At 38.2% G+C, this 23,344-nt stretch overlaps 1 protein-coding gene and 1 long non-coding RNA gene across 2 annotated transcripts in view; one reads left to right on the top strand and one right to left on the bottom strand.

Moving 5' to 3' along the window:
- Positions 1–14,153: 14,153 nt before the first annotated feature.
- On the bottom strand, positions 14,154–23,007 carry LOC146590389 (uncharacterized). Its single transcript, XR_014897020.1, has 3 exons — positions 22,550–23,007; positions 16,433–16,636; positions 14,154–15,765 (listed from the first exon to the last, which is right to left on the bottom strand). It is a non-coding gene; the product is annotated as an uncharacterized LOC146590389 (long non-coding RNA).
- A 125-nt stretch (positions 23,008–23,132) lies between these two features.
- CTNNA2 (catenin alpha 2) overlaps positions 23,133–23,344 on the top strand; it is a 433,433-nt gene continuing 433,221 nt past the window's right edge. The window contains exon 1 of the mRNA XM_085314675.1: positions 23,133–23,151. The gene's annotated coding sequence lies outside the window, so the exon portion shown is untranslated. The remainder of the gene's footprint in view (positions 23,152–23,344) is intronic.

Genomic DNA, 23,344 nt, shown 5'->3' on the forward strand with positions numbered 1-23,344 from the left:
GTCTTCACTGTGTTGAAGTGAGTCAGTCCAGACCAGCGCAACTGTCTGTTAAAATGACTGCCAGTAGCTGCTTTGTCCATTAAAAATCACTTCTTGCAAATTCCATTTCCTAGCACTGGTRTTCTCTCTCAGAGGGCCTGTGCGGCCAAATCTCTGCTAGGTAAAATCCTTTAAAGCATGATGAGTACAACTTAATWTAAGATCCCCCTCTCCTCCCTTTATTGGCCAAATATCTATTGTTTTCTTTGCTGGATGGAAATAGTCCATCTTAAATATTTATGAAAACAATTATAAACTATTGATAAGTAGATTTCCACCTGTTCTGTGTCTCAGTTACCAGGGAATGTTTGCCTGGAATTCTGTACAGGGACCACAGCTAGCAATTGAGGAGTATTCKGCAAGGAAGTATCATCAGGTCGGTGCCACTCTGCCTCATTCAGAAATCACAGCAAAAAAATGGTATAGTTGCAGGTGCAGCAGATRCTTAATCAAATTTTCCCACCTCTTTCTTAAAAGGTATGAGTAATGAGTAGGAAACCCTGTTTAAATTCTTGCCTGCTGCTCACTAAACTGATCTGTCAGTATATTTCTTCTTAACAACATCTTCAAATATGCCCACACAGATTGCTCCCAAACAAGACTAACTTTCACAACTGCTAGGCACCCACAAGTTCAACTGCAGGCTATAGTCAGACAACACCCAGACTATCACAAAACTGAAGCCTATTACAGTATTCAGCTGCTGGTTCTGCAGGATGTTTTCTAGCTTCTGAAAAATATCAGGGAACAATCAAAAAAGAAAAAAAAAAAACGCGAATAGTGGGATGGAGAAGAAAGGACATAATAAGTTACCTATTGTCAAAGTCAGTGAGCCATAGTGTATAAAAGAAAGCCCCAGGAACATAAATCACATGTTTGCGAAGAGCTAAATGATACTAACTCCCCTTTTCAGCAGGCACAAACAAACTAGCTAGATTAGAAGATGTCATGAAATGAAAAGGAAAAGAAAACAATAGAATTATCTGCTTTAATTTTCCCCAAAGGACAAAGCAACTTATCGGAATAGCTACAGAAGTGCATAAACCATGGCGTAATACTGAAGATTTATAGATTATAAACTCAGAAGACACCACGATGTTCACCTAGTCTAACCTTCAGTACAATTCATAATACATACTTTCACTGAGTGCTTTTTGCATCAAGGCTGTAACTTGGCRGCATTTGGACTCTTTTAGAAAAACATCCTAACCCAAAGAGTTCAAACGATGGGAAATCGATAATATGTTTTTGTAATTTGTTACACAGAACCCCTACTGTTTAAAAATGTGTGTTGTATTTCCAAAATGAWTCAAATGATTTTTTTCCATTGTTCTGTTAGCTAGATTAAAAAGCTTTCCATTATTGGAATTCTCTCCGTGTGCCTACTTATAGATTAGAAGGTGACTTAAGCACAATCGTTTCTCAGATAAACCAAACAAATTGATCTTGTTTAGTCTTTGACTATAAAGAAGGTTTTCTAGATCTCTGTGAATCAGAATACTCTTACAGACTCTATACTCTGCAAGATGTGATTCTATATCCTGTATGCCTGATGTTTTTATATTTCTATTTGTATGACTTTCACCTGGTTTTATTAAAATTTCTATAGCTTAAATCAGAATGTCTCACTAAGTGAGTCGATGCTCTGTGAAATCATCCCTTCATTGCCATTGTTTCTTAAAAAAACTCATTGATAGTTACTGTAAGGATTTTGTCTGGTCACATAACTCCAGTTCTAGAGTCCTGTACAGTTATGATCCAGATCTCATTTAAGTTTTTAGAGATTACTGACGGATTATGTTCATGTTTTACATCTGCAAAGAGTCCTCACAGAAAAACACAGAGTATTCTTCTTCGTATTTATTTTTATGGAATTTTCCCAAAATTATGGTTTAGCTTTTCACTTCTGGACAGCTGTTTCATATCCGACTTCTGATGAGAAAGTTTGAAAGGCATTAGGATTTGGTATTTTTATTATTTTTAAAATTTTTTATTAAACAAATTTTATGGTCTTGGTCTAGTTTTAGTGGTTAAATATCTCCCTCTAAAATTTACCAAAATAGCTAGTGGAGTTTATATACTGATTGGTCAAAGTCTGAAAATAGCATGGACTACACTTTTTACTTGCACATATGGAAGGTGCTAACGGTATTTGTGGCAGCATATGGGCTAGTTTCAGATCATTCCTAAAATATTTCCAAGCTGCAGCATACAGCAGAGTAGTGAGAGATTTTGACTTGGTTACTCAGTCATGTATATCAGGAAAAGCTTTTGTAGTTCTAAGCCCTAAAGGAGACAATTTAGGCAGGAAACGTACTATATTGCCAAATCATTTTTTAAAAATCTTTCTTCTGATTTGCATGTGCTTCGACAGTCTTACGGAAGGTGGTAGCAGCTACCCTAAAGAAAGCTTTGTCCCTCTTACATTACTTCCTTTCACAGGAAATAGAAGATTTTTTTTCTCTTGGAAACGACTTTGCTCTTTAATCTTAAATAGTTTTTTATATAAGAAGCAGTTGAAATAATTCTTCTCAAGAGAAAATATGTTAACGAATAGGAACATTTCATGTGTTATTCTTCTGTTTATGGCCAAGAAGTCAAATTTAAATCAGAATCTCAGCACCATAATCTTTTAGCAAATGTTACCAGCTGTTCAGCTCCACACTTTCTTGCTTCTAAAAGTCAGTARGAAAGTGAAAAATCCATCATGTCAGTCAGTCAGTGGTTCTTACTAGCCTAACCTTGACAGATGATACATCAGAGTGCCTGAATTTCTGCAAATTTTAGTTTTAATGGGCTGAGATCCATCTTCCTGAAAATACTAAAATAAAAATAAGTATTAAGTCATTTATATATGCTCACTCTTTTATATGTTCTTCTGAGAMGGTTACTTATTTTTTCTTCTACATCCGTTTGTTAAATCTGACCGTATTTTTCTTCATTGCAAGAGCCAGTGAGTGCAGCATGGAGGCTATAGCATTTTGATAGCCTTCCAAATAACTAAAAAATGAGAATATTAAAAAAAAATAGATGTGGGGTAATGAAGCATAAAAGGTTTACCATTTCTGAGAAACTTTCTCYCTATTATATAAGCCAAAAAGATTCATTTAAGGAGGAAAAGATCCTAATGAAAGAAGAATAAAAACACCWAAGCCAGTATTTTCAAGGTGTTACAGTTAATGAGATCCCCCCAAAAGCCTCCTTTTTGTGTATATATAATTCTATATTACATATAATTATATAGAGATACATAGTATTATGAAGATTGTATATATGCTGTACATAGAATTCCATAATACATACATATTATCCAAATATATGTTACATTATCTCAACATCGTTCTTTTTTCATAGTTGTGCAAAACCCTGCGTGACAAAGTCAGGCTGCTGAATATAATGTTAGATGCTACTGTAGTAAAGATAAATACATTTTCTTGGGCTGAACATCGTTTTTAAACGCTATAATCTTTGTCTACATGAGAGCAAAATAATGTTTAACACTGGCCAGCTGAAATACTGTAGCTAAAATAGCCTTTAATCTAGGCTTTTTGCCAGATAGGTGTGACCTTGGTGACAATGGGAAATAACAAACAGAGTACACTGTGCATTTCTAGTACCATAGAAACAGTCCTGGAGTATGATTTTTTTTTTTTCCTCTTTTTCTTCCCTCTGGCAAATAAAAACTACCTTGACAAGCTGGTTGAAACTGTACCCTTTATATACCAATACCAGTAGCCTGACGCCACTGGGGCTTTTTGACGATAAGATTGCAGTAGGTGAGGAAAAAGAATGGAGCAAGTTTAAATCCATAGCATGTAACGTTTTCCTTTCCTTTAAGAGGGAGCTTGCCAGTAGTAGAACAAATCAGACACTAGTTCCACTTGTGCTTCTCGATCAGACGAGAGCTTCTTGACTTCAAGGGCAACCCCCTTCCTTACCTGCCTCCAGCCTGCCTGGCCCGTTAAATCTGTCACGACGCTGACCTTCGCCGGCGTTCTCAGCCTTCGCTGCCCCCTTCTCAACTTACCCTTGTATAATACCGGGCTTGCCCTTATGTGGATCTTTGAATACAGGAAAAGCTCCGTGTTAAAACCCAAACATCCATTACCTTATCTTTCTTCAGGTCCCTTCTTAGAGCTCATATTGCTCATGAAACTTATGCAGCTACTCATGTCATAAAAACTGATTTTTCTACTTGTTTACTTCTATCCTCTTATGTTGCATGAGCAACAACAAAAATATTAGAAGTATGTGAATACCTGATTTCATTTTTGTTTTTGGCTTTTGACTGAACTGAAAAAAAATCAATATTTTCTTTTGATAATTCATTTTATTTTCATTTCTGGACAGTCTGACAAAAATGAAAAGAAAAATACAATTATTTTTGAGTTGAAAAATATTTATTTCACCCTAAAAATAATTCAAAATGTTTCTTAAGCTTCATTTTTTATTAAAAAGAATCAATTTTTTTGAAATGTTATTTTTATGATTTATTTACTATTGCTTTTTTTTTCCAGCTGCCTTTTTCCCTCTTTTCACCCTGTTGCACATATTTTGATTGACTTGAATATGCTTTTGTTTTCATCAAAAAGATTTGATAGGGAAAAAATGATTCCTATTCAGAAACATGAATGGAACAGACAACATTGTAACAGTTCTTCCTGTGCTTATTTATGTGCAGATTCAGTCTTCTTCGTGTCTTGTTTCAGGAGTTTGTGTTCCAGCCTGTGAAGCTTGCTAGGCAATAGTGTCTCCATTCTGTGTTTGTGCAGCACCTGCCGCAGAAACCTCTGGACTTCAGGAGAGCCTTTTTGGTAATGTTCCAAAGCAAATGCCAGTAATTAATGAAAATCACCTAGCTATCCTGCTGTTTTCAGATTTAAAATTTTTGCATCCCCCTACAAAAATATTGAGCAAAAATATTCACGTGAATATTCTACTCATATACTCAGATGGCAGCACTGAGGGATTGTTTAATACAGAAGTACAAAACTACTGACAAAAATGGGGAAGCTGAGCATAACTTTGGCCAGAAGTTTTGGCAAGCGATTATGTCTTCCTTAAAGGACTTATTTATGTCCACTAATTTAAACCTTTAGCAAGGCAACATCAGAAAGTTTAGTTGTTAGCTTAAAGCCCTGAATATGCTGGAGAAGCTTTGGACAAGAAAATTCACCTTTTGATATGCTCTGTATGTCTTTCAAAGCCAAACCCTTAGGCACAAACATGCACTTACTTAAGGAGTATGGAGTTGACTGTCCATGGTTGAYGTTGGGAGATGTGTCTAGAAGAGAAACCAGAAGTCCCGCCATGGAGCAACAMACCAGGTATCTAGTGCAGCCAGATAAAAAAATGGGTAATAGGTATATTTTTACATATATATGTATGTATGTATAATTTTTTAACAGCTTGTGGAGAGCTCATACTCCTGTTGAGTCAGCACTTGCTCTCATGGGTCCATCAATCCAGAGTCAGTCATACTCTTCACCCATTCCTGGGCTGTACATGGGAACTAGACACTGCAAAGTTGTTGTAGGCTTATAGGGCGAAAAATTGGCTGCTTTAGCCCAGCACAGCCAAACTGTTTAAGGAAAAAAAGATAATGGCACAGCATTAGTCTTGTCACCTATATTCACCAGCAAAAACACACAAGATGTTCTGCAGACTCAGGACTTCCTAGAAGCACAGTGGCATTGCTTCTTCCTGTCCGCTATGGGAATGCCCTGCTCAGTGGCAGAAACACTMGTGGGGAGCAATAATCTCAAACCTCTGGTTTATTTTAAGTTTAGATCTGTTTAGATATCTTAATATCACACAAAGGACATCATAGTCTTTCAGTATACCCTTAGCAATCCTGTTCCTTTTTCTTTTTTGCCCTTCTGTTCCTTTCTCTCTCCTGTGGCTCTTTGCAGGTTTGGGACTATAGTCAGCAACTCTATGTGAAAACTTATGRTCTGATTAAGCACTGTTGGTTCAAGCTTGTAGGAATTGCTTAAAAATAARGAATGCACTTTCAGCCAAGTGTTTTAATTTTAAAGGCACTATTTAAAGGTAGATCATAATGTAATTAGTCAGGGATGTAATCAGAAACATTTTGTTGATGACATGAATGAATGACATTTCCTGCTTAGGCCTGCTTTAAGGGTTTTTGCAAATACTACAATCTGATTCAAGTTTGGAGAGAAAGTTTTGTCTTGAACTTTGTATGCTGCAGAGGTAGAAAAATAATCTGGAATTCCTTTGAGATGACATTCTTCTAACACTTCCCCAAAATGGCTKTGCTGCGCTTTACTGTTGTACTATAGCCTTTATTCAGATGAAAAAGCAATTTCTAGCTCCCCAGCTTTATGTCAAACTGAGCAAAGACTAATCAGACTTTCAATCTTGAAGATACTCTTTAGGGAAGCATGTTATACGGACACATTTATTAGATGTTCTACTGATGTATCATAAGCATATTAGCCTTGTGGCTCTTTCTGGATTCTGCCACATAGAATCTTAGCTTGTGTATGTCTTGAATTAAAAGTAGTGACTCTTTTCAGGGAAAATTACATTAATATTACCTATTTTCTAAGCCATCTAGAGTAGTGCTTCCTGGTGAAATTACCAACTTATAAGCATCCAACTGTGCATACAGAGAATTGTGGTTAAATGTCTCTGTGCACCTATAGCAAATGCAAGTCATTTGACTTAAACTATCCTAAAATGAAAGGGAATCAAATGAATCCATATTGCTTTACTTCTTCCAGAGGAAATGGGCATATCATGAAGGACTGTTGTGCTGTAACTTGTTAAGACTTTTGGATCTGAACACTACATTATCACAGACTGGCCCAAGGAAAGCAATACCTGGGCTAGGAMTACCTTTTGGCTAAGGTTCAAAGATATGGCTGTGGGATAACTTAGAATTTGAGTCATTGGTATTTTGTGAATAAGACTAAAAACTTACAAATTTAGCTGGTACTGATATAGTGCCAGCTGGTAGTTACCTGTTCTAGAGAGGGTTCTGTTGTCAGATGTCATAATGTAATTGTTTTGGGGGGAAAACTAATAAACAAAAAGTCACTTTTTGAAAGAGATGTAATAAAAAGAAAAGTTACTGATTATGAATGGAGCAACAGAGCAATATGAAATGGGTAAGGATAGAAAGAGATGTGGAGGATCAGTGTTAGGGATAGTCTTTCAAGAACATTAGCAAGGAACGTTTGGGACAGAAGGTGGGACTACAACTATAAGAATGGATTTAACAATGGCAGTGCAGCTCCAAAGGCCTTCGTATGTAGGGAGCTGAATCTACAGTTTTTATCATTAATTAAATATTTTTGAAATTTTTTTTTTCAGTATATTTGAAAAAATGTTCATTTGGATRGAAAACAACTGGTATTTTAACTAACAAATTGTTAAACTAACTCTTCAGAAATAGACTGATATACAAGAAGTGTACATCATCACAGTTCTGTATAAACAGATAGAAAACAGGATATTTTCAAGGTTGTATAACCCCTTCTTTTTTTTCAGGCTAGGAGAGTTAGGCTTCTGTATAATTTGCTGAATCAAATGCCCTTCCACTTCATCAGTGATGGATAGAATTTACAGGTTTTTTTTTATTATCATTTAATATTTAATGAAGCTCTTGCTAGGATTTCTCCAGATCTATTCTGTCTTTATCTGCTATAACCTACTCTATTTATAATTATTACTGGCTTTTGCCATACTAAATCCTTTCCATGAAGTGCCTTTCTCTGACAGTATTYCACAATCACTGATTATTCTCCCTATGGCATTCAGTTTTCCTTTTATGTCTGCTCTTCCTTTTTTGTTTCTTCACATTTGGCAGAGATGTTTGGTACTGAGAGTTGTTCAAGGATCAGGCTATCTTTCACTGGAAGGTAGTACGAGTTAAATAACCTTCCATTCACCCCAGACCTAGTGTACAYACACAAGTACTGAGCATGGCTCAGCTGAGCACAGAAAAGTGTTAAATAACTGTGTTGTGGTAACTGTTTGGCACAATGCGATAAGCCTACAACTCAGATYACACTGCAGCCACTGTGAAAGGGGGACAACAGCAGTAGACAGATGAAACATCAGTGCCTCAGAGGAAAGCTTTGCATTGTACTGTAAGACTTGTTTTTCTTGCTTGTGACATCTTGCAGATTTTTGTTTAAAATGTGCATAATTTTGTAGATACACTACTTACAGACTTTAATCAGCAGTTAAGATAAAACAGTATCGCTTTTGTTCCCCTGCTGAAGCTCTTTTCATGTAGTGTCACTAGTTGCTCAACAGAGGCATTTATTCCAAATGTCTTGTATGGCCTTTCCATTCCACAGGAGCAAGAATGTTTTTTACTCATTTTTCCTACAGTGAACATTTTCACTACATTTTGTATTCCAGGTTTATGAACCCCGGCTAATCCTGCAGTAATGCCTGTCCTTGCTCGTCCCACAGCTGTGGGACACAAGTCCCACACTTGTGGGAGCACAAGTCGCCTGCTGTTCTGTACTCCACTTGCTTTGCTCATTGCCCTGATTCTGCTTAAAACTCCCAAATATGAATAGTGGAGGAGGAGGAGGTCAAACCRATGCTTAACAAGACACTTCTGAGAAAATCACGTAGCAGGACTCCTGTTTTTAAMTCTGGAGGCATATAAGCAGTCCAGAACTAACAAGTGCCAGATATAAATCTGAAACAAATTGATCCATCCTTTTTAGTTGAATGGCGTAACACAGCTTTCTACCATCCGGTGATCTGGCTCTTCGTTTCTCATTAGTAATAAATACATTTTATAGACAAGAAAAAGAAAAACAAGATTGGCTGTGAAGACCWTTCATCAGTTCTTCTGTAATACCATTTGGCTTTAAATTGGGAAAGCTTAATTAAAAGCATGAATTTTAAACTTCTCATGAGAAATTAAGTGCAGTGAACTCTCTTCTTTTTATATGTGACTGACTCCCTTATTGCTGTTTACTTTCTGCAATATTTTAAATTATCTAAACAAAATCAAATCAGTGACTGCATACACTCTGCTGCTTACAGAAAAAGTTTTGTACTGCCTTCATACAAGAAAACAGGCAAGAACTTGACATTTATCTATGCTGTTTGCCGGCAGACAGCTGGCCTGTCAGCATATGTGTATTAGCAGGACAATTGGCATAAACACTGCTTTAAGCAGCATGTGCCATTTCTTGCAGCCAGCAAGTCAAAAAACCTGGACACAGTGAAAGCTGAGGATACTGTAARATTTTGGGGAATATGGGGATGCATAGAAAATATGGGACAGAAATCCACAGAAAGATGAGTTTTTTATCCCCACGCATGAAACATCTTATTAAGCATTATRCATAAAGAACCAAATACTGCATTTAACATGAACTTCCCTAAAGATACAATAGTTTGTCTGACTTAATATCTCATAATTAAATCCTTCTGAGTTGATTTTTTAAAATACAGAATAGTCTTTAGGACTTTTATGACTGAAGCTTTTTTTTTTTCTCTTTAAATTTGCAATACAAAAAGGTTACATCCCTTATTGATATTAATGCAGATTTTTGTCTGAGCAAGGTGTTTGCCACAGTAGGACCATGAAGAATTTGTCATGAAAAGAAGTGATAAAGAATTTGAGTGCCTTAAATGCTTCCTTGATTAGAATTGTAAGACSCAAATCCAAAAGAGATCTGTATCACTGCAGCCTAACTACTTTGATGCCTAACAAGCTACAAGTACACACGTCTTAAACCTTAAGGTTAAACCACTTAATTTCTTAAAACCACTTAARCCACTAAATTTCTCCTACTCTGCCTGAAGCATGATCTTCTTACTTGCACCCATGGCTACTTGCAGCCCAAGGCTACGCACAGTTCACAAACTTACCTTCCAATTGCTTCAGCAACTGGAGCTGATAGGTATGTTCCAGCACAGGGCAGGTAGGACAAGGCACAGCAGCCTCAGGGTTTTTGTAGGTAACCGCAGGAAGGGGTCGGGTCAAGCCAAGCTGTTAAAAGCTTGGATGGGAGATCTGGATTGGAGGCAAGGCTCAGGCTGAGAGATTTCARACCCCAAGTTCCCATTTCAAGGTGTGGACATAGGCAAAGCGGGAAGCGCTGTCATAACTCTTGAATTCCAGATATGAACCGCCCCTCTTGCTGTAGCTGAACCTATGCAGGTGCATACAGAAATGTGTAATTTTGGCACTTGCAGAGACCAAAACAAAAAAAAGGCAGGAAACGGATTTTGTAGCGTGTTTGTTAGAGCCTTCAGGTTCACAGAGCAGGCTGAAGGAGGTGCGGGGAGCAATCAYCTTGCTGTTTGGCATGAGAACTAAAGAACTTGCTTAGAATTCACTCATTATGTGAATCTGTAACCTACTGGTCTGCTGTCTGTTTTGCTTTAGTGTGGGAAAAGACCAGTTTTTAAAATCTCTTTTTATAGAAACTGAAGTGGTTCTAGGATGAAATGTAGAGAGACCCAGCAGGTTCAGAAGGAGCGTACGAGTCATCACGCGGGAAGTCTGCGTTACAGCCAGGCACGGGGGCTGCTCTCCTATGTTCAGGCATTCCATTTGGTGCAATACTTACGAATGAAGGCTTTCAGTTTTACTTTATCTTACATTTTGGGTCCAGATATCTAGCCTATTAATTTCTTCTGTCCTATTGAGAGATGGCTTTCTAAGTGTACATCATTAGGATCATTTACTACAGCGATTTATATTAACTCATTAAATTGCTTTCTTTTGATTTTTATAGATAAAACATGTTTAATGGCTCTGTTACATAATATACACAAAGCAAACTACTCTGAGCTTTCTTGAAGGGCAGTTCAGCTATGCTCTACTACATATCTAAGCATCTAAATCTCATTTTTAGGATACCAAATGTTCTTTTAATTATACTATGGTCACTTTTTGAGTTTCATTTTTATAATGATCCAGTTTTCCAAGAGAATCTGGAGATAAAACAGAGAGAGATTAGGCAGTTTTTCAAATGATACYTACTTTCACCTTTTAAGGGAAAATAAAAGGAGTGCTGTAAATGGAAAAACAGGTTCTTCAATATATTAGAATGTATTGGAATACCTAAATATTTACTTACAAAATAATACACTGTTTGGAAATAGTGTTACAAAAAAGCTCTGAGTGGGAGAGGTGAGAAGCATAATGTATATATTAAAGCCTATTTGCTCAATATCTTACTCTTACGGTTTCAGCTTAGCCCTGATGTCCACACAGCTATAACCCTCCGAACTGCCTTGTAATTTACATCTTTAGAACCCCTGTAACTAATAAAAGGTACAACAATTAAAGTCTCAGCTGAACCAATGTATGATCTGGTGATAACAAGCTTTGTTCCGTCCTTCTGTTTTCAGCACTGTTACTAGCATYGGGTGCTCCATTCGGGTCGAGTTGCAGCCTGCGTGTTCCTTTGCTCCCGCGTCGTAGCTCTCGTGTCGTGGGCAGTAAGCTGGYAGCCTCACTCGAACCAGCAGAGAGGCTCCCTGTAATGTGAAAGAGGGAGTGCCGTATCGAGGCGGACTGCGGAGCAAATACGCATCCTCCTCGTGTTCTTGCAGCACTGAAGATGCTGAGTTCAAGATACTCTGTCGTTAATACTAGACTACATCCTGGAAAGGCAGCTCCAAGTTGAGACATACCAAGGTCAAGGGTGATACTCACATGAGATGCACGGAGTTTGGACTCCTCCTTGTTTTCCTGTATGGTTGGGATTGGTTTTAAAGAGGGGCCCAGGGCACAAATGCAGGCTACTTATCCCTTAACCCACTTTCGGGAAAGGGATGTGTACAAAGAGGCACTCCCTAAAAGTCACTCAAGCTATTTTTGGCCACTCAATAAATAATGAAAATATATATTCAACAGTTTAATGCAGCATACTTATTAATACATTAAATGGGTCAAGGCACCACACCCGCATTTATTTTTAAAAGGCACAATTTATGCTTATGTTACGTTTGCATGCCTTTTGCATAAATCAGGTAAGATCTTTTTTAAAACGTTTATAGAGGTGAATAACTCACAGAACTGAACTACTCTGACAGCTTGTTACTGATTATGTAGGTTCAAAAAGTATCAGTATATCAGTAATATAAATTTGGACACCCTTCATATGATAAATATTTATATCTAGCCTATTTTGGCCATCTACTGATGATGAATGGTAAGCTTTCGTTTTTATTCCTTTCCACATTATCTTGTCATTTGCTCTTACGATGAATGTCTTTGTGATTGTGCTTTCCATATGTGCTTATAGCCAGTGTACCAGATTACACCACTCGCCACTCACATCTTTCTTACTTCTCCGTATGTTTACAGCTGTTGAGTGGTGGCACGTCTTTGAACAAGCCGGGCTATACATACTGACTTGCAGTTTTACGTGGCTSCTCCGTGCGCAGAGCCTGACTGAATGCACAAGGGCTCCCAGCGATAGGAGTGAACGTACAAGTTCACAATATCAGGATTTGTCTGTGCATTCCCAATACGTGCGGACATGTTTAGGTTAGCAAAGATAGGCAATAAGAAACACCTGAGGTACTTTGCCTTTTTATGCACAGTACAAAATACTGTAATATCAGACACATCCAACTGTGAGTGCCAAGGTATGTTCTTAAGCCAAGTATCCTTTAATAGAGTCAGAGCCTTCACATAAAGCACTTTTCTTCCCTTCAGCTTTATACAAATAATCTCTTTCCCAGGAGCACTTTCCCTTTTACTTGCTATTATTCAAAGCTCTCCCAAACCGTATGTACTAGTAACCTGCTAACAGGATAAAAACACAGAAGCATTAAAATAAAAGGATAAAATAAACTTAACCTGCTCCTTTTAAGTCAACTGAAAAAGTCTTAAYGTCAGAGTTTGTGTGTGTGTGCGTACACGCACGCACGTGTGTGGGTGAGTAGCTAGAGTTTGAATATGAAAAAAATCAAGAGTTCCTCTAACATTTCATACTAAGGATAGTATTTTTTCATAGGACTACATGACAACTTATATGCTGCTGTATACAACTTCCTCCTCTTCCACTCCTATCTGTTTAATCTCTGGGATAACTTCAGATTTGGGTAAGTAAGGAAAGAACAAAAAGAAAAGTGTGCATATTAACTGGTTCAATGCCTTTTGACATCTGCAGAAAGAAAGCATATCGCACCGGCTCCTGCCGTTCCTCAGCTAATCGATCTTCAGCCAGCTCTCTTCTGGCTGCTTTGTCAGGATGGCCTACCTTGTGTCCGTCCCTCCCTTCTTTGGCTATATGCTCTCTCATTATCTTGTTCTCTGCTTCTGGATATCCCTTCTCTGTTAGCAGTGTCAGAGCACCAGAAATAAGCTGCTATTAATCAAATGATTTCTAATTTCTTGACAGAAGACAAGTGTACTTTGCTGTCATGCTGTTGTTCTTTGATCATATTCTGGGAGCCCATGGGATAAACCAGGGTAGCTTTCAGTTAATCTTAAGAGATATAATCAATAGATAATCCAAAAACCTGCTTTGCTTTAAAATCTAGAATTAACCCATACATATAGCACGTGTGCAAGTTAATTTCAGGAAGGCTTACCTGTGAATTTTATTTAAATATCTTTTATAGTTATTTAGCAACTTTACTGCCCCAAACAAGTGAATGCTAACCTTGGGCAGTTCTTATAGTTTGATGTCACAAAATACAAAAACAGAAAATACTCACTTYATGACTTGAAATGGCCTGTGAGGATTCAACATACAATTTAGCACATACTACTTCATCAGCAAAAAACATCAACTCATCCTATTGATATACTGACACAGAAAGACATGTGTATCTTATTTTTGATGTAGTCTCACTTGCCAGATCAGCTAACACTTACGGTGGTCCACTGCAAGCAGTATTAAATGAGTTCCTTATGTAAGATTTCATCAGTGAAGGCTGCAAGATCCATCTGCCCTATTTTAATGTCTGTACCTTTGAGACTCCACATGTTTCTTATTTACAAAATACTAGATGCAATTTCTTGTATCCATTTAAATTTCACTTGGCATTGTGCTACTGGAATAAAAACCAGAACAGTTAACATACTTTCTGGCAATGGCCCACACCTGTACCATTGACTTCAATCTGAGAAACCACTAGAAACATTTTTGCCAACATTAAACGTAATTTATTTGTGAGTCATTTGTTATACAGAGAAGTAAACAAAGTCAGTTAAACTAACAACACTGTATCTAATGACATTCTGCATTTGTAAGACTAAAGCTATGTTCACTTGGGCTCATGATTATGCAGATATAAGTTGAAACCTTTGAAATTAACCTTCATCTTGATTGTGATGAATACTGAAAATTAGGGCACTGAAAAAATCCCTGGAATTTTTTTCCAAAAGGAAAAATAACTGTTTTGACAAAAATGGCTTCAACTTGACATATTTATACCACAAAATAAAGCTAAAATAGAAATATTTGTAGAAACTGTCATAGCAACTTGCTTGGATGTAATTTGCCAAAATTCCTTGATGGAAATCTACCCAGTTTTTACAGAGTATTTCAAGTAATTTGTACAGAGAAATCTGTGAATGGAATGGATCCTCATACCTTGTCATAGGAATTTCTAGAATAGGACAGCAGTATTTATTCCCCCACAGACTGTTGCAAGTCTTATGACCATCATAGTTTGCTACGCATTCTTTCAAAGCTGCTGAGCAGGTTCATTAATTTAATGAAAAATCATCCCCTGTAACATTTCTTTTTTTAAAGGGATGGTTCATTCAGCTGCAATGCCAGTGTGAAAAGTGCTCTAAAATTTAAGTATTCCTGGTTTATCATTCCCATTTCAGGCATGCCTTATGTAAGGCATGGAAGGCCTTATGTACCTCTTGACCTGATYGAGCAAGAGGAACAACCATCTTGAGAAGTAACAAGCTGCATAATTCAATTTGGATGTGCATAGCATTTCTGATATTGAAATAAAGATTGTCACCTGCAAGCAACGTGCTCGTCATACATGCAGCATTCTAGCTATTTCTCTCACAGTTAACAACACCATGTATCTTCTCTGAATGTCATTTTCTTTCTGTTTGAACCTTTTTTTTTTTCCTAGCTGTTCTTGTCTTCTCCTAGCTGTTCTTGTCTTCTCCATGTAGTGAATTAGTCTGCCTCTAAATAATTGTCCAGACAAACACAACAAGGAATTATTTACATCATCCTTTAAATGTTGCTGTGAGTCAGGGCAAAGGGGTGTGAGATACTTCATGTTTATTGCTCGTGATTTCTGTATTAATTTGTTTCTAATAAAAAAAGCTATATTTTATGTTGCAGTATTACACTGTAGATGCTAAAAGGTTTCTCAGTTGAAGGACATGATCTTTAACAGAAAACACATTTGAATTAGAAAAGTTAATTAACAAGAAATAGACTCCGTAAATTAGGTCAAAAGGTCCATTAYGATGCAGGAAATTCCAGCTTGCAACAGATTGGTTACAACCAGTAATATTTCTTATCACTGGCTTTACTGTTTAATTTTTTTCTTGATTTTTGTCCTCTTTTTTATTTACAGCTGCTGTTTCTTCAGCAGGAAACACATTCTGTTGCTTTCATGATTTATCAAGGCGAAAGGAGAGACTAGAATCATCCATAGCCTTTTTATTTTTGATGTAGACTACAAAAACCTCATGAACTGTTTTCAGGCTATGTCTAGAAATGCACGGGACCTATACCTAGAGATGTTAAGGGAAGGATGCATCACCTTGGGCTTCTGTTAATAGGAAAAAAAGAAACAAATTAGAAATTTCACATACTTTAAATTGTGGAAGATCTTTTCTCTACATGCCAATGTGTCTAAAACACAAGTCTTGATTCTGCCCCACCACAGCTTCCTGCCCACATGATAGAAAGTATATGTAAGTAATTGCATTTCTTCTGACAAAAATGGTTTAGTTACTGTTATAYCAGAAGTAGCTGTTTTAAGTCTTAATTAAATACTCAGAATCTTTAATGAAGTGAGGAAAAGAAATTAGTAACATAYAGACTAATGAAAAAAATTCTTTTGCTTACAGATCAAAAATTCTACAGAAGTTATCTCTAGCCCATCATGATGCTTTATCACATAGGGATATTCTCTGTCATGTTTGTCTACTAAAATTCTCATAAAAGCAATAGGAGTTTGTATAGTAAGATCTGAGTAAGGATCAAAATTTAGCTCAATACTTCTAAATGACATTTGCAGAGAAGTACTGTAATTGGAACTATGTAGGAATCCAGGAATTTTCACATGGATGAGAAAGTACAGATTTCTATCCCACCTTATATGTATAGAAAGCACAACAGGATGTAATAATTGAAAGAGTACATGATCGAGGTCAGTAAATTCTCTAAATTGAAATAAGTCCATTGACTATTTTGTAAAACAGAGTAATACTTACTGAACTACATTTGGAGACATGATAGTGGAAACAACCCTTCTTTCCCTCAGACTGAAAATTTTGAAGGAAGTGATCCTCAGTCTGTGACAGTTGTTAGGTTCATATATTAATCTCTTTCCACAAGCCTTTCTTTGTTCAGAGAAAGAAAGTAAATCTAGGGGACAGACCAGCTCCAGAGGAAAACAAAAACAACTTCAATGAGTTCTGGAAAGGAATGAGCTTGGTTACTGAGATTTTTAGCCTGGGCATTTTCTGCCTAGTTCTTCTAATACCTCCTGTCTCCTCTCTTACATGCTAAGTAAGCCCCACTCTCTCCTTTGGTCTCTTTCTCATTCATCTTGTCCACCCAAATAGGCAAGATTACCTGAATGTCTACTCTGTGTATGTTTGAACTAAGTTGTCCTATACTTTGCTGCAGAGTTGTTCCTCCATGAACTAACGAGCTTCTCAGCAAGAAAAAAAAATCTGCTATTACATAGGATTCCAGTCATGGACTGTTTTCCTGTTTTTGTTTTTGTTTTCTTTTGATGCAGTGTGCAAACAGAACAAAATAGAGCTTGTTTTCAAAGGAGCTAACAGCATCAGCGACACAAGACATGAGGTGCTTACAAACAACAGATGGGAAACAGCAAGACGGTGGTGGTCAACATAAGAAGCAATGCTCTCTGCGTAACAGCTGCTTTGCCTGATCAAAGTTTCTGTAAGAACCAAGAGCTTTTAGGAAAGATATGAAAAACAATTTTTCTGATACATGTATAATTAACACACCTTAAATACAGAGAAGCTGGAGTGGTTTAACAGAACTTCAGTCAGTTATCCAAGGAAGCTTGAGGAAGAGCTGAGGAGAGAAGCTACATTTTCCTCAGTCGCATTCTTTTTCCCTAGCTGCTACTGCCTTTTAACAGAACAATATATGAATCATTTTATAAACATGAGAGAGATTTTATGGCATTTGAATTGAATATTCAAAAGTTTATAGCACATCCTCTGAACATATGCAAGATTTCTCAACCCTTCTTTCCCCACTCTACTTCAAAATATGAAGGGGCTATATATCTATCACATATTTTTCCATCTTGAATTAAATGAAGGACAAATGACCTCCACCGCCCCCCTCCCCCAACACTGTTGGCATCAACAGAAGTCCAAAAATAAACTTTAACAAAAGTCAAAAAAGTATTTCTTTGGTTTTGAAAAGTAACAATTTAAAGAAAAAGGCCTTGTAGCAGTCTCTAGTGACAGTCATTAATCTAGCCAGCAACATCACACCAGCAAGAGCAGAGAGAATATGTCTTGTGTTTCTTCTAAATTTCTGAAGTCAGTTTTCTGAACGAAGTAAAGGTGGTTGCCATACCCTCTCTAGCACAAAAAGGGTACAGGCATGGCCCTGCTGTGTTTTCTTCAAAACAAAATGCATCTGCTACTTACCTCCTAGTTATTTCTGAGGTACAAGTCAGGGTAAGTCCCTGGATTCTCTAACTGRCAGATTCTTTTGAGCCAGAGAAAACAGTCAGAAGTGGTGACCGAGGACATGGCAGGCAGGAACTCAGTGTCAGAACCCACCTTGCATATGACTCTTCATACAATAACCGATTTAAATGACTTGCAGACTTGAAGACTTTCCTATTGTGTATTGTGCAGCTCATGCTAGTACCTAGTACAAAACCAGGAAATATTTGCAACTCAGTGCTCAAGCAAATATGCCCAAAATGACATGCCTAAACCAGTATGCATGTCTGCAAAATATCTACCTAAAAGCTACCCAAATGTGTTCAGAAATGGTAAAAATGTGCACTTTGGTTTTTACATATATATTTATGTGCACTCAAGTCTGAAAGATAATCTCTTGTTAATACAAGATATTTAAATATCTTTCAAAACTGCTGACAATATCTCTTCAATATACGCAGGCAATAATATACTTTAAAGGAACAATCATAGATGTGTTACTTATTTTGTCTTTAAAGATAATTGGTCCTAAAAGAAACTTAAAGCATTCTAGGTTCCATTTGTAGTTTTTAAAGTCTCCTGAAGCTGCCTAAGACATACAGATCCTTCTGTTTCCTTCACTTATATATCAGTTAACTGATTATTCCCATGAAAAAGAAAAAAATCTCAGCTTCCAGCTGCTCTCTGAAATTCTCTCTTCCAACCAATAAAGCACAAATGTTGTCCAAGCAGGAACAGGAGCAGTGGCTGCAGGTTAGGTGCAGAAACTAAGAAACTAAGTCCACCTAGAAACAGACAATGAGCTACTGAGATCATTAAGGGCTCAAAGACGTTCATGTTCTTAAAGCAAACARTTTAAAGAGTTTTAAGCAATAACCTTGTTTCCCGTAGAATGATGTTCTACAAGAGAAAAGATGAGTAAAAAGTGATTTTTTTTAATGCAGACACAATGCTGAGAGTGTCTGCTAGGGTAAGAGGAATAATTCCTGCTGTGGAATCTCCATGAGAGCAAGATGTAAAGATAAAACAAAATGCTTGTAATGTTTTAAGAACTGCAGTAGCCTATTTTAAGATGGAAAACATGTCAAATGTTAGGTCTTATTGAAAGAGTTGATTTTGTACAATATCCAGAGCCCAGGAAATCAGGAATGATGTATAGAAAAAGAGAAAGCGTAGCTAAATGAAAATGAAATTAGTGTTATCAAGGCAAATGCTAAATTCTCAGAAAAAAAGATCGCTACATTAAAAAAAAACAATAAGAGCTGGAATTAACACTGAAATATATAAAGTAACCATTATTATAAAAACACTAAAATTAATTCTGGTTCTATCACTAGTACATTTTCTTGTATGCTGGAGAACACATGCTTTCTACATTATTGTCCCCACAATCCAAAAGTAACTTTGACAGGGAACATATCTCCTAAACATGTAATTTCATGAGCAAACCTGTATTTGCTTGATGTTGTGTTGCAGCTCTTGTAATAATAGGTAAAAGACCTATGATGTGATTGTTACATATTTAAATGGTTTGTCGAAGAATATGATTTCCAGCACATTGTACCAATGTCTGCTATCTAATGTTGTCACAAAAAAAAAAAAAATCACAGAAAAATGTTCAGTAGATGATTTAGAAAGTCAAATTCAGATATGTGGGGGCATCAGTAAATTACAGGTCAGCACCTGAAAACCAGCTGAAAACTGAAAATTTCTTTGCTGAAATTTTGCCCCATAATTCCTTTGGAGACTTACAATCCGTCTGTGTAACCAGAAATGTTAACATACACTTCCTTAAGTACAGAATCTTAAAAAAAAAAAAAAAAAAATCCTTCACTGTTTATTCTGCAGCTTACTCAACTTCAACTGAATTCTTTAAAAGCAGCAAAGAGCGCTGCACTGTCCAGTCTTTACTTMTAGAACCTAAAGCCTCTTTCTGCCACCCAGCTTCCACAACATAAATTCTGCAGACTGCCTACAGAGCTCATAACATATCATGTCTCCTCCTGTACATCTGTCTCCCTGGTTGATCATACCACCATTACAAGTCTAGATCCTATATTAATGCCTTTCAACAATGATACTATTCATTTTCTAAGAGACATTCATGAAAATAAGGACTTCTAAATGTAAGTAGGATTTTTAGTGGTCTATGATTACTTAGCAGGTAACAGCTGGAGCCAAATTAAGAAAAGATGTAAGTATATGCATATAATGTACCTTATATATTAAAAAGAAAATTAAGAGTGTGTTCTCCTTTTATTTTTCTATTCCTAGCATCTCTGACACCTTCAGGGGCCATCCACCAATAGCATAAGGGCAAAACTTGCCACTGAGCAGGTTTTGAATGGCACCTGATAGAGTCCTGAGTGAAGGCTTCATMAAAGGCACACATGAGCAGCTGGGACTCCAGGACTGCTCTGTGGAACCRCAACGTATCCCCAAGTCAGCAATCAGTTGCACTTTGCCTTTTCTCAGAAARAGTGTGTTTGAGCTTCTACTGCATTTCTACTGGTGTACCTTACTTCTAATCTGTGAAAGAGAAGTGAAGTGCTAGCATGCTATCCTTGCCAACCTCTAGTTAGTTTATTATTCTGTTGCTTATACAGGGCAGAGTCACATTCTTGCCATACGGGCTGAGTTAGGGACATTTTGTAGCTCCACATTATGAGGATGARTGAGACCTGACCAACTGTGGGGCAGAAGCAGTGTTCAGCAGAAGGGTTTGAAGGCACCACTGTGGAAACGCGACCTCCAGCCTGAAAAATATCGGCTGGGTCCAGCTGGGCAGTGTAAGTGTGGCCACCCTGGAGAGAGCTGTTTGGCAGCCCAGAAGCTCCCATAGCTTTTACAGCTACTCATCCAGAAGCCATAAAAGCTCAGCTGCAGGGTTCATCATGCACGTGGCAGAGCTGACGCTATAGGATGCCACCTGCTTCAAGAATCCCAACTCTCCAAAGCACCTTTTGCTCAAGCCAGCTAGCTGTGCACCCAGGACTGCTCTAAGTGTGATTATGCATGTTTATGTCTTCATGTGTGTGTTTTCCCCCAAGTTCTGCACATCTCCCTTCTACTTCAATCAGATATTCTCAGTAAAAGCTAAATTGAAAGCAGCTTGTATCTGACTAGYTATTCCTTTGAGTAACTACATATTGCAGAAGTCAGCACACAAATGTACCGTAAAGGAGGGTTAAAGATTAAACTGCCAATAGGGGCTAGGTTGATTGATAAATGTGATGCATGCCTTGTTTGCATTTTTTTTTTTTTTGTAGTTCTTGTTCTAAATATTATTTTCCATGTACACRGAAAATATTTGGGTTCTATATTCTAGCAGACAGTTCCACAGTTTGCAGAGCATTTTAAAAAAAACAAAACCTACATATGTGCAAAAAACACCATGCATGTTTCGCTTAGATCAAATGGTCTTTTTTTGCGCCTTTTTGATCAGCCTGTCCAATAGTCCTGATGCTCTGGTGATGTCTCTTCACTGTACGTTGCTGAATTCTGGCACTGGGAGATCCTATGGTAGTTGGAAGTGTAAGGAAGTGTAAGGAGCTGTCGGTTGGCCTCCCTTGGCTGGTAAGAGCCATATATGTTTACAGAGCAGCTTAGCAGCTTATCTCAGTTTTTAAGTTAACAGTAGTAAAAATAAATAAATAAATAAAAATCAGCTTTTTTCTTTTTCTTTGAGACTATTACCAGTGATAAAAGACAAGGAAATAATAAGGGTAGTTTCCAACCAGCTAATATCCTAAAGAAAGAAAGAAAGAAAGAAAGAAAGAAAGGTCTAAGTAGTGGACAGAGCTCTCTTTCAGGGCCTTGGGCGGGATGGAGTTTGTACAGCTCTCCCATATTTTCAGACTTCTTTGTCACACTCAGGCAGACCTCATAGCAACTCTGGCAAATCACATCTTAGATAAAAGTAATCTGGACSAGGTAAGTAATCTGGTTTGTTTCTCAAATTAACACACTTAAATAGAAATATGCTCAGATTTTTTAATGTGTCTTTGGTTCAAATTTGCAAGATATGTAGGCAGCTTGGTTATGGGGGAAGAGGAGAAGTTATATCACTTTTCATAATCAAGTGTTATTTATGATTTGTAGTTCTTATAYTTTCACTACAGCAAGTTCATTTCAATTAAAAGCCCACAGAAACACTTAGTTGCCATTCAAATACTAATGTAATGTTGTATCACCCCTTGTGATAAAGGGGTAATTTGCTATATTCTGTGTGGACAACTTACTTGTTCCATTAATATTCAGAATATGCTAGCCAGTCACAGCCTAAAGYAAGGCACTCTTGCTACCAGAAGAACTAGCATTCTAAAAGACAGGGGTACAGGAACGAAGGCTAGAAGAAGGTCTGTAAGTAAAGTTTTGCAAACATCGCATGGTTTGATTGAATAGCATAGAAAAGACAAAACAGTGACTAGAAAAGTAATTTGATGCAACTTGCAAGCCTATTAAAGACACAAACTAAATGCACAGCTTGCAGCAATAATCTGCATATCGTCCTAAAGGGCAGGTCAGCCTAGCACGGTCTCTGTGCGTGCATACTCTTTGTCACATCATTTACGTGCAGGACAGATTGCATTTCTGTTTTAAATGACACTGTCAGACGGTTTAAATAATTCTAAGTATTTCTGTAAACTACTGGCTGCGACTACTTACACGTTACACGACCATAGGAAGTACGAGCCGTGATGTTGTGATTCACATTTAAAATGAGTTCCTGCCTGAGAAGTCATTTTCCCTGCTGTGGACACCTCCACGCACTCTGTTGTGCCTCGGTCAAGGGACCGGGGTTCAGTACAGCTCCTGTCCTTATTTACTCACTGTAAAAAAAGAAAAACGCATGTAGACCCTGACGGCATCTCCCTCAAGCTGTTGTGGAGGAGAGGATAAACCTGGCWGCTATCGCCTCTTCGCGAGGCCCGACAGATACTGCTTCACATCGTTCCCCACAGGCCGCAGGAGGCGAATTATTTTGGTAAATCCCCTCCAAACCTAAAWCAGGCAGGGAAGAACCCGGCCAGCCTCATTCCCCCTCCCCTCCTCGTTGCCCAGGAGTTTATGCAGAAGCAGGGGGAGCAGACGGCGCTGCCAAACGCCGAGGACGCGCGGGGCGGCGGCGACRGCACGCGAGGAGGATTCGGGCGGCCGCAGAAGGGCCGAGGCCCCTCGGCGAGCACCCAGCCCGCAGGCCCCGGCGACTCCGGCGCGGGCGACTCCGGCGCGGGCGCCGCCGCTGAGGAAGGAGCTCGGCGGGGCCGGTAACGCCGCCGCGGAGAGGGATGAAGCGAAGCGCGAGGCCGGCACGCGCGGCGCGGCGCTGTCCGCGGCCAGCGGAGTCCCCGCGGCGCTGGGAGCGGCGGCGGGCGCGGGGCCGCACCGAGCTCCGGCGCGGGAACCGCCCGGTCCTCGGCGCGGCGGGGGCGTCGGCAGAACCTGCGGCGCCGGGCGCGC

The sequence above is a fragment of the Rhea americana genome, unplaced genomic scaffold (assembly GCF_003343005.1).
Source record: "Rhea americana isolate MKP2758 unplaced genomic scaffold, rheAme1 scaffold_41, whole genome shotgun sequence".
Classification (NCBI taxonomy): Eukaryota; Metazoa; Chordata; class Aves; order Rheiformes; family Rheidae; genus Rhea; species Rhea americana.